The 8,700-nt window shown below is 43.8% G+C and overlaps 1 long non-coding RNA gene across 7 annotated transcripts in view; it reads right to left on the bottom strand.

The window, feature by feature from the left end:
* Nucleotides 1-8,700, bottom strand: part of LOC103691527 (uncharacterized) — a 621,145-nt gene that overhangs the window by 222,085 nt on the left and 390,360 nt on the right. The window lies entirely within an intron of this gene.

Here is an 8,700-nt window from a genome sequence, read left to right as displayed (position 1 = left end):
GTTGATTCAAATCATTTGGTGGTTTGGCAGCAAGCACTACCACTCACTGGGCCATCTTGTCTACCTTCCACCTTATTATTTTGAGATAGAGCATCTCATTTATCTGGAGTTCACCATTTTGATTAGTTCTACTGTTCCTCCTGTCTCTGCTACCCTGCCCCAGTACTTCCCTGTAGCACCCAGCTTTTCCATGAGTGCTGGGGATTGAACTCAGGTCCCCATGATCCCACAGCAAGTGCTTAACTATATTTCCAGTCCTCAGAACCCACAGCTGTTCACAGTATAAATCTTATTCCAACACAGAAAGCTATCAGATGAAAAAGATCTAAGAGCTACTGACTCTAGACTTTGGAGTTGCACTAAGCTAACAAAGTGTGCCTCCATATCCATGTGGAAATCAGCTTTCTGAGTGGGAACAAGATGTATTCATTTCTAAGAGTGAATGGTACACCGCTGGTCCCCTATGTAATCATTCCCTGGATGGCACTCTAGGACCACTGCCTCTGTGTGTATTCTCAGAAAGATTTGTGAGTCAACTCAATTATACTTTATACTGACTGCTTTTAAACTTCTAAACAAATCACTATTGTTTAGAAAATGAGAATCTTGTAAGTTAATAATGACCTCTGGGGAGGACCCTGACTGTGGGAACAGAAAGTACAGGAAATGAACTACGTATAATTAATGCAACAGAAAGGAGCTGGCTGAATGGCAGAATGGTCTGAGTCTCCAGTTCACTATGAGTTTCCCCTCTCTGCTCCATATCAGGAGAGGGAGATGAATGATGATGTCACAGTATCCAGGTACACAGACCCCTTACCTTCATCTCACTTTCCTCTAAGCCCATTTATAGGAAAGGTAATGAGATTGGAAAGACAAGAAGTGATAGGCCTGAGACTCACACCCAAGACTTCTAATTTCTACTCTTATTTTTTTTTTAAAGATTTCAATCTAGAAAACTGATCTCCAAGTATATTCTCCAGCCAGGCAATATTTGAGTTGATGGTTTAACCCCTTCAGAACCTGTGCTTTAAAAATAATCACTGATTAGACAATGAACCTGGTTTTAAAGGAAGGTTTCTATGTACAGACCCAACACCTGGATTCAAATGCTGGGCTTAAATGTACCATGGTTGGGCAAGAGGCTTAATTTGTCACTAAATTAGCAAAGAAAAGCTAAATTATATTTAGTAAATTATAGACAGAAAGACATGGCCAACAGTGTGACAGTAGCTGACTAATAGATTCACATAGCTGTGAAGCAGAATTGAGAGTCCAGAAAGCAGACCAAATATCTACAGCCAGATGAGTTTTGACAAGTGACAATGGATAGTTTTAAACCTCCAACATCCACAATTTAGGATCATTGGGAGGAAGGTCTCAACTGAGTCATTGTCCTTACCAGCTATGCCTATGGGCATGTCTGTGAAGGGATATCTCCATAGTTAAAAGATGCAGAAGGGCTAAGATCATTGGTGAGAGGGGGGACTCCATTCCCAAATAGGTATATAAGAAAGTTAGGTTAAGTATAAACCTGCTGGTCAGTCAGCCTCATGGTTCCTGCTATTCCACATTAGCTGTGAAGTGAATTCCTTGGTCATAGGTAACACTGTGTGGAGTAGCAATCAGATCTGCCTTCAAGCTCCTGCTTTGCCTTCCTGCTTTGACTCCCTTCAGTGATGGACTATGATCTGGAGTCGTAAGCTGAAATAAAACCTTCCCCATCTTAGACTGTTTTTGGTCTGGGTGTCTGTCACAGCATCGGAAAGGAAACTAGAACAACAGGGATCAAGTTTAGTCAACAGAGAAGTAACAGCCTCTCAGTAAAGGAGGCACCTACATTACTGTGTGCCAGAGACTGGGTTGGCTGTTCACACCACATGCAAAAATTAACTAAAAATAACAAACAACTTAAATATAAGAACTAAACCTATAAAAAACGAAAGAGGGTAAAATTTCATGAACTTGAAGTTGCAATGGATTCTTAGCTATGACATAACCACATAGGAGCAGTAAAAGAGAAAAATAGATGAATTAGACTTTTCATTAAACTTAAGGACATTTTCTGACTTGCTAAAAAAATAAAAAGATAACATACGGAATGGGAAACAGATTTGCTAAACATGTATACATAGAACTCTGACAGTTCAACAACGAAAAATAAATGGCTGGGCTTAAGAAATTGGCAGATGGGCTGGAGAGAGAGCCTAGTGTTAAAAACCGTTCTTCCACAGGACCCAAGTCTAGTTCCCAGTGTCCACAAAGCAGCTCAAAAGTACCCCTAATGCCAGCCTTCTTCTACCCTTTGAAGGTAACTGGACTCACATGCACGTACCACACTTTCACATACAATTAAACATAAAAACAAATCTCTATAAAAGAGATGGGCAAAGGACTTAGAGAGACATCTCTTCAAGGACGACTTGTGAATGAGCAACAAGCCCAGAATGACCCAACATCACGGGTCATTCTGGAAATGTGAGTGGAAGCGTGCACGGAAGGAGAGACCATGCGTGACAGACCCCTGGGAAAACCAGTTCGTAGGTTCAATAGGCTAGGCACAGAATTCCCATGCACCACAGCTATCCCACGCCTAATTCTTGTAAATATTCCAAGGCATGTTCTCATGTGTGAAACCGCACAGCAGCAGAGCTCACGATGGCCAGAGGCACACAAGTCAGGTACATCTGACAGATGAACACTTGATCAAAATGTGGTCCCTGTGGACCACAAATATCCCTCATTTACAAAGAGGCGTGAAGCCCTCCTGTATGTGATTCACGAAGAAAGAAAGATATGTAAGAACAAATATTGTATGATTCCACATAGACGAAAAATTGGGAATAGACAAATCCATAGGAATATAAAGTAGAACAGAGAAGTTACTAAATGCGGAAGAAAGGGAAGTGGGACATTACTGTTGAATGCTGTAGACTTTCTGTTTGATTGCCCTCTAATGTCATCTCTGCTCACCATGCACAGATTAGTGCAGCTCTCTATCTTCATCAGAGTTCTACGTGGCTAACAGAAACTCATAACTGGTGCAAGGAGTGCCCAGCCACAAATAGGACATCCCATCCTCATCTCATCCCAGCTCCTGGAGCTTGCATTGTTAAAGGAGTGGTGGTGGGAAGACTGAGAGAGAGCTCAGACATGACTGGATTGCAGCCGTGTCTTCTGGATAGGACAGGACCTCTGCATTCATGAACTCACAGCAGCCATCAGAAGACTTGCAGGAAATCAGGCCAGTCAACTTCTAGCAAAGGGAAGGAGGGGTTTATAGGCCCCTACCTTCAGCTGTGGAGTCATTGACAATTGACGGCTTCTGGAGGAGAGAAGTCAGTTTTCTTTAAGGGTGTAGCTCTAAATGAGTTACCTTTGTACAGTGGATGGCCCGACGCCCATGAATAGAGGGGCTGCATATATTAGAGTTGATGTATTATTAAGGAACAGAAAGGGGGGAAAAGCGAACAAACAAAAAATTATTAAAAGACAGGGCTGGAGAGATAGCTCAGTAGGTAAGAGCACTGGCTGCTCTTCTAAAAGACCTGGGTTCAATTCCCAACACCCCCATGACAGCTCATAACTGTCTGTAACTCCAGTTCCAGGGGATCTGACACCCTCACACCAATAAAAAATTTAAAAATTAAATATATTATAAAAAACCAAAGAAATAAAAAGGGACACAAAATTGGGGACACTAGGAAGGCAGTGGGAGTTAGAGGAAGGAAGTGACAAACATGATCAAAATGTATTGTATGAAATTCTCAAGAAAATAATAAAAGTATGAAAGTAATTTCTCTTAAAAAGTATTCTAAATGTTTGTTATTATGACTGATTAGGCTTTAATAATCTTCAGAATTAAAGGTTATTAAAACCATTTTATTAATTCTTTAAGAATTTTGCACCATACATTAATTCCCCCGCAAGTCCTCCCAGAGCTACTGGGACTTCCCTACCCATTTGTGGTGGTTTGAGTGTGAATGACCCCCATATATTTGAATACTTGGTCCTCGGTTGGTGGAAGTGTTTGGGAAAGGTTAGGAGGTGTGGCCTTGTTTGGAGGTGGGGGTTGGGGTAGGAAGAAAGATTTCCAAGGATCATGCCATTCCCAGTTAGTCATCTCTCTGCCTTGTGCTGGTGGGTCAGATGTAAGCTCTCAGCAATTGCTCCACACCATGCTGCTACCATGCTCCCTGCCATGATGGTCATAGATTCACTCTCTGGAACCTCAAGCCCCCATTTAAACGCTTTCTTTTCTAAGTTGCCTTGGTATTTTGTCCTAGCAATAGAAAAGTCACTAAGACACTATCCAACTTTGTGTCTCTTCTTCCTTTTTTAAACCACCAAGTCCAGTTTGTGTTACTCATATATCCTTGGGGTTATGAGTCTTCCGTGGAGAGTGGTCAACCTGCCAGGGCTCACACCTTTAAAGGAAACTGATTCTCTCTCTTCCATCAGTGATCAATTGTGAATAACTCTTCAGCTATGGGTGGAACTTCTTGCCCACTTCCCAATCTACTGGGATTATTTTTTTCCTGGCTTGGGTTTGCACAGGTCTTCCCCATGCTTACTGTCATAACTGCTCTGAGTTCACCCATGCAGCTGCTGGGCTGGGTCTGGAAGACACGGTTTAGCCCATCATATTCAGGGAAGGTGAAGGTACAGAAAAGGATTGGAAAAATGAGTCTGTTTTGGGGGTGCCGCATGACTCAAAGGCCAGGAGAATTTGAATAAAGGCACTAGTCAAAAGACAGAAACATTGTTATGGACCACGAAAGAATGAAACATTGTTATAGACCATGAAAGAATGAAACATTGTTATAGACCACGTAGACATTACCACAATAGTATTAGACTCCACCTTCCTCTTTTCCTAGCTCTAAACATAACCGCATCCTCTACGCTTTAAGCAACCTGGCCTCCAAGGCAAGTATGTGCATTGGGAGGTACTCTGGCCATGATTGACAGCCCAGGCATTTCTTAGTTCCCGCTATGACTGGACATAAATAGTGTTGTATTATTTACAGGCGAGAGCAAGGAGACTGCCTGTACTAAAGGAAATTGTTACAAAAAAGCAAAGCATCAATACAAAACCAAACCAATCCTCCCCCAAAACCCCCATGCTCTGTTCAGTACTTTGGTATCAACATTGAGGAGAACGCTGTGAAACTTTTGGATAAATATTTCCCATAAGAAAGTCATAATCCCATCATCATTTCCATGAATTGTATGCTATGAATTATGTTTTTCTGAGCAGCGAGTGAAGGTGAAATGTGATGTGGCCACGTGCTTTCTCTTTTCCTAAGAGAGCTGACAAAAGAGAATTTGGTCATACGTTCCGTGGAGCAGACCGTTGTCATATAGGAAATCTGGTTGGGGGTGGATCTGGGTGCTGGAAGGAAGTATCTTTGGGGCCAGCAATCAGCGATCCAAGCAGCAGCTCTGCGCGTAGGGAGCTGGGCCTGCAGGAGGCAGCTGGTGGCTGGGCCAGAGCCCAAGAGCTGCAGGGGGTCGCTGCCAGGGAGCCAGGGGTGATTAGCATGGCTTATGCTGACATCCTGTCAGTCTCTAGGGATCAGCCTGAAATCCTTCCTAAAGAATGAATCGGATTTAAAGGAATGAGCAATAGATAATCAATACTTGCTGCTCAGGGCTGAAGACAAATGCAGTCATACCTGCTTAAGGGCAAGGATGGAGTAGCATAGGCTAAAGGAACACGGCACTGGAAGAGCCACAGTGTTCTTTTTTTTTTTTTTTTTCGGAGCTGGGGACCGAACCCAGGGCCTTGCGCTTGCTAGGCAAGCGCTCTACCACTGAGCTAAATCCCCAACCCCACAGCCACAGTGTTCTTATGGCTGTGAAAACAGCATCTGAGACTGAGGACTCATCAAACGCCAGGGCTCTAGCAGCTTCTGGGAGAAGATTTAACATTCCTTAGTAGAAGCTTCCCTTCATCTAGGGAGTCCTACCAGCAGAGGAAAACAAAACAAAACAACTTAATTTAGCAGTCTATTCCATTGACATGGTAAAGCCTGGGTACTCTGGAGAAGAAGAAGAAAAAAAAAAAAGGACAAATGTTCAAACAGTGTGGTTTTAACCTATGGCCAAAAGAGAAACGGAGAGAAAATGTCTCTGGTTTTAGTCACAAGCCAAAATGATTTTACAATTTGTGGTCGCAGGGCAAAGATGTCCTATAAGGTAAAGATCATGGCTTCTGAGCCCTGTGTGGAGTAGCCAGGGTTGTCCTGGGAAGGTTGGTGGTCTCTTGTGCTGCCTTCCACCTTTAGCAGCCAAGAACTGGGTTAGATTTCCCCTGCGCTGGGAAGTGACTAGCCTCTTTAAACACACAGAGTCACTACCGGCCACTTTGAGCTCTGTACTGGCTAAATATTAATCAAACCAGGTCAATCATTTCCAGGTTTGGCAATCTCTCTGCGGCCGTGGTTTGCTTTATGGAGTCTGTTCTTATGCCGCTCTGCATTAGTTTCAGTCATATCCTTCTTTCAGGAGATTTCATGTTTCTCAGCTCTCCGAGAGTCTGTGCAAGGTTACCTGACTTGGTCTTGGGAACTTCGGAAATAAAAGGAGAAGCAACATCGGCCATCAGGAGTGAAGATGGCCGAGACCCCAGGAGGGGAGTGCTGAGTGCTAAATCACAGTAGTCACATACCCTGGAAGTTGGATTCTCTCTCTCTGACTACTCCCCACCCCACCCCACCCCTTAGATAAACTCTCACCTATACAGACTAGCCTGCTAGCCTGAAAATTACTTTTTCATTGAGGATGGCCTTGGTCTTGAACTTCTTGTCTCCTGCCTCCACCTCTGGAGTGCTGTGTCACCATTGCTTAATCATTCTCAGTTTTGTTGACTAATTGTTAAGTTCACTGGGTTCTCCCTTCAGGTATAGACCTATGCTCTTCTCTGGACAGATGAGAAATATGTGTCCCCAAATTCCCTCCCTTCGAGAAGGAGAAAATATAGTCATGTTCTTACATTTTCACCTTTAGTATCCTTGCAGGTCAGGAGGGGGATTTTTCTAAATTCAGTTTTTTAAAAAAAGATTTATTTGTTTTTATGTATGTGAGCATTGTTGCTGTCTTCAGACATAACAGAAGAGGGCATCGGATCCCATTTCAGATGGTTGTGAGCCATCATATGGTTGGTAGGAATTCAGGACCTCTGCAAGAGCAGTCAGTGGCCTTAACCACTGCGCCATCTCTCCAGCCTCTCTAAATTTATGTTTAGGAGAAGGTGTGCAACATCAGGGCTCCTCATGATGTACAGCAGAACAAGCACCGTGGATATCTTTTCCCAAAAGCTCTGCCCCTCATTTTGACTCCTCCAACAGACACAGTCTATCCCTGGGTAGGCACAGGTCCCACCCCAAGGCAGGCTCTAGAGAAGCAGAGGAGACACTCACACAAGGCTGAGTATGATATCAGAAGAGGCACTGCTAAACGGAGGGTAGAGACATAGCTCAGAGAATATAACACTCGCCTCCCAAGCTTGAGCACCTGAGTTCAAATCCCTAGAACCTCTGAGAGTCTCAGTGGTAGCCTTGAAAATCAAAGTTTGCTGACTGACAACTGTGGTAAACTTTGCCCATTTCCAGATCAACAAGAGACATCCTAACCCTAATCCCGGTCCAACCTGAGGACCAACTTGAGAATGTCCTCTGATTGCCTCACATATGTCTACATTCATATTTGTGAACACACACGCACACACACACACACACACACACACACACACATCCATACAGGTAGTACTTAAAAATAGGATCTCCCACAGCAGGTAAAAAGACGTTGACAATATTGCAGGAAGAAGAAAATCTTAGTTGCTGCCTCACCCAGTAGGTAGCCACTCCTTATTTAAGTTTAAATTAGTTAAAATTGAATAAAAAGTTCAATTCCTTAGTGGCTGGGACAAAATAGACCGCTCCCATCCTAACCGAAAATTCTGTAATGCTTGGTAACAGAGGCGCTGCAGAGGAAGAGGCAGAGAAAGGTCAGGGGGAAAGGGGTAGAATTATTCAGAGTTGTTTGAGCCCCTGGACAAAATTCTAGAAATAACAGTGTATCCATGAGCTTCCTCTTCATATCCAGATTGGGCCTCCATGCCCACAGAAGGATCGATGTCTCTCAGGCAGTTGTGGCCTGGTTGTCACAGTGAGTTCATGCTACAGTCAGTAATGAAGACGTAAGACTTAGCGGGTCAGTCTGATTTCCTCTTCAGTCTGAGCATGCAGATCGAGGTGGCGGAAAGCCAGGCCCCAGGGCACAACTGACAGTGGGTTCTGCTGTTTCTTCTCACAAGGACCTGTGAGCTGACTGGGTACAAGATGAATGACTTAGGTCCCACACAGTTGGAGAGCCAAAGACCAGGCTCCTAATTAAATTGCTGATGTCTTTGCCATGAAGAATCGTGGCAGCCATGCAGGGCCTTAAGGGAAGAGGTGTGTCTGAAGAATGTGTATCCCAGAACTAAGTCCTCGCTCCAATACAGATGACCGTGCAAAGCCATGCAGCTGTTAGACTGAGGCAATCTTCAGTGTGTTGGTAAAAGCCATTGTCTATGATGTCACTGGAGAGGTTTCACTCATACAGCTGGGGCTGAAGCAATGTTTTTACTGACCGTGGGCTTCAGATGGGCAGAGAGGTCTACTAGGGGTAGGAAGTCACACATCGGGTTTACCT

The sequence above is a fragment of the Rattus norvegicus genome, chromosome 2 (genome assembly GCF_036323735.1).
Source record: "Rattus norvegicus strain BN/NHsdMcwi chromosome 2, GRCr8, whole genome shotgun sequence".
Taxonomy (NCBI): Eukaryota; Metazoa; Chordata; class Mammalia; order Rodentia; family Muridae; genus Rattus; species Rattus norvegicus.
This window is presented reverse-complemented; position numbering and strand designations above follow the sequence as displayed.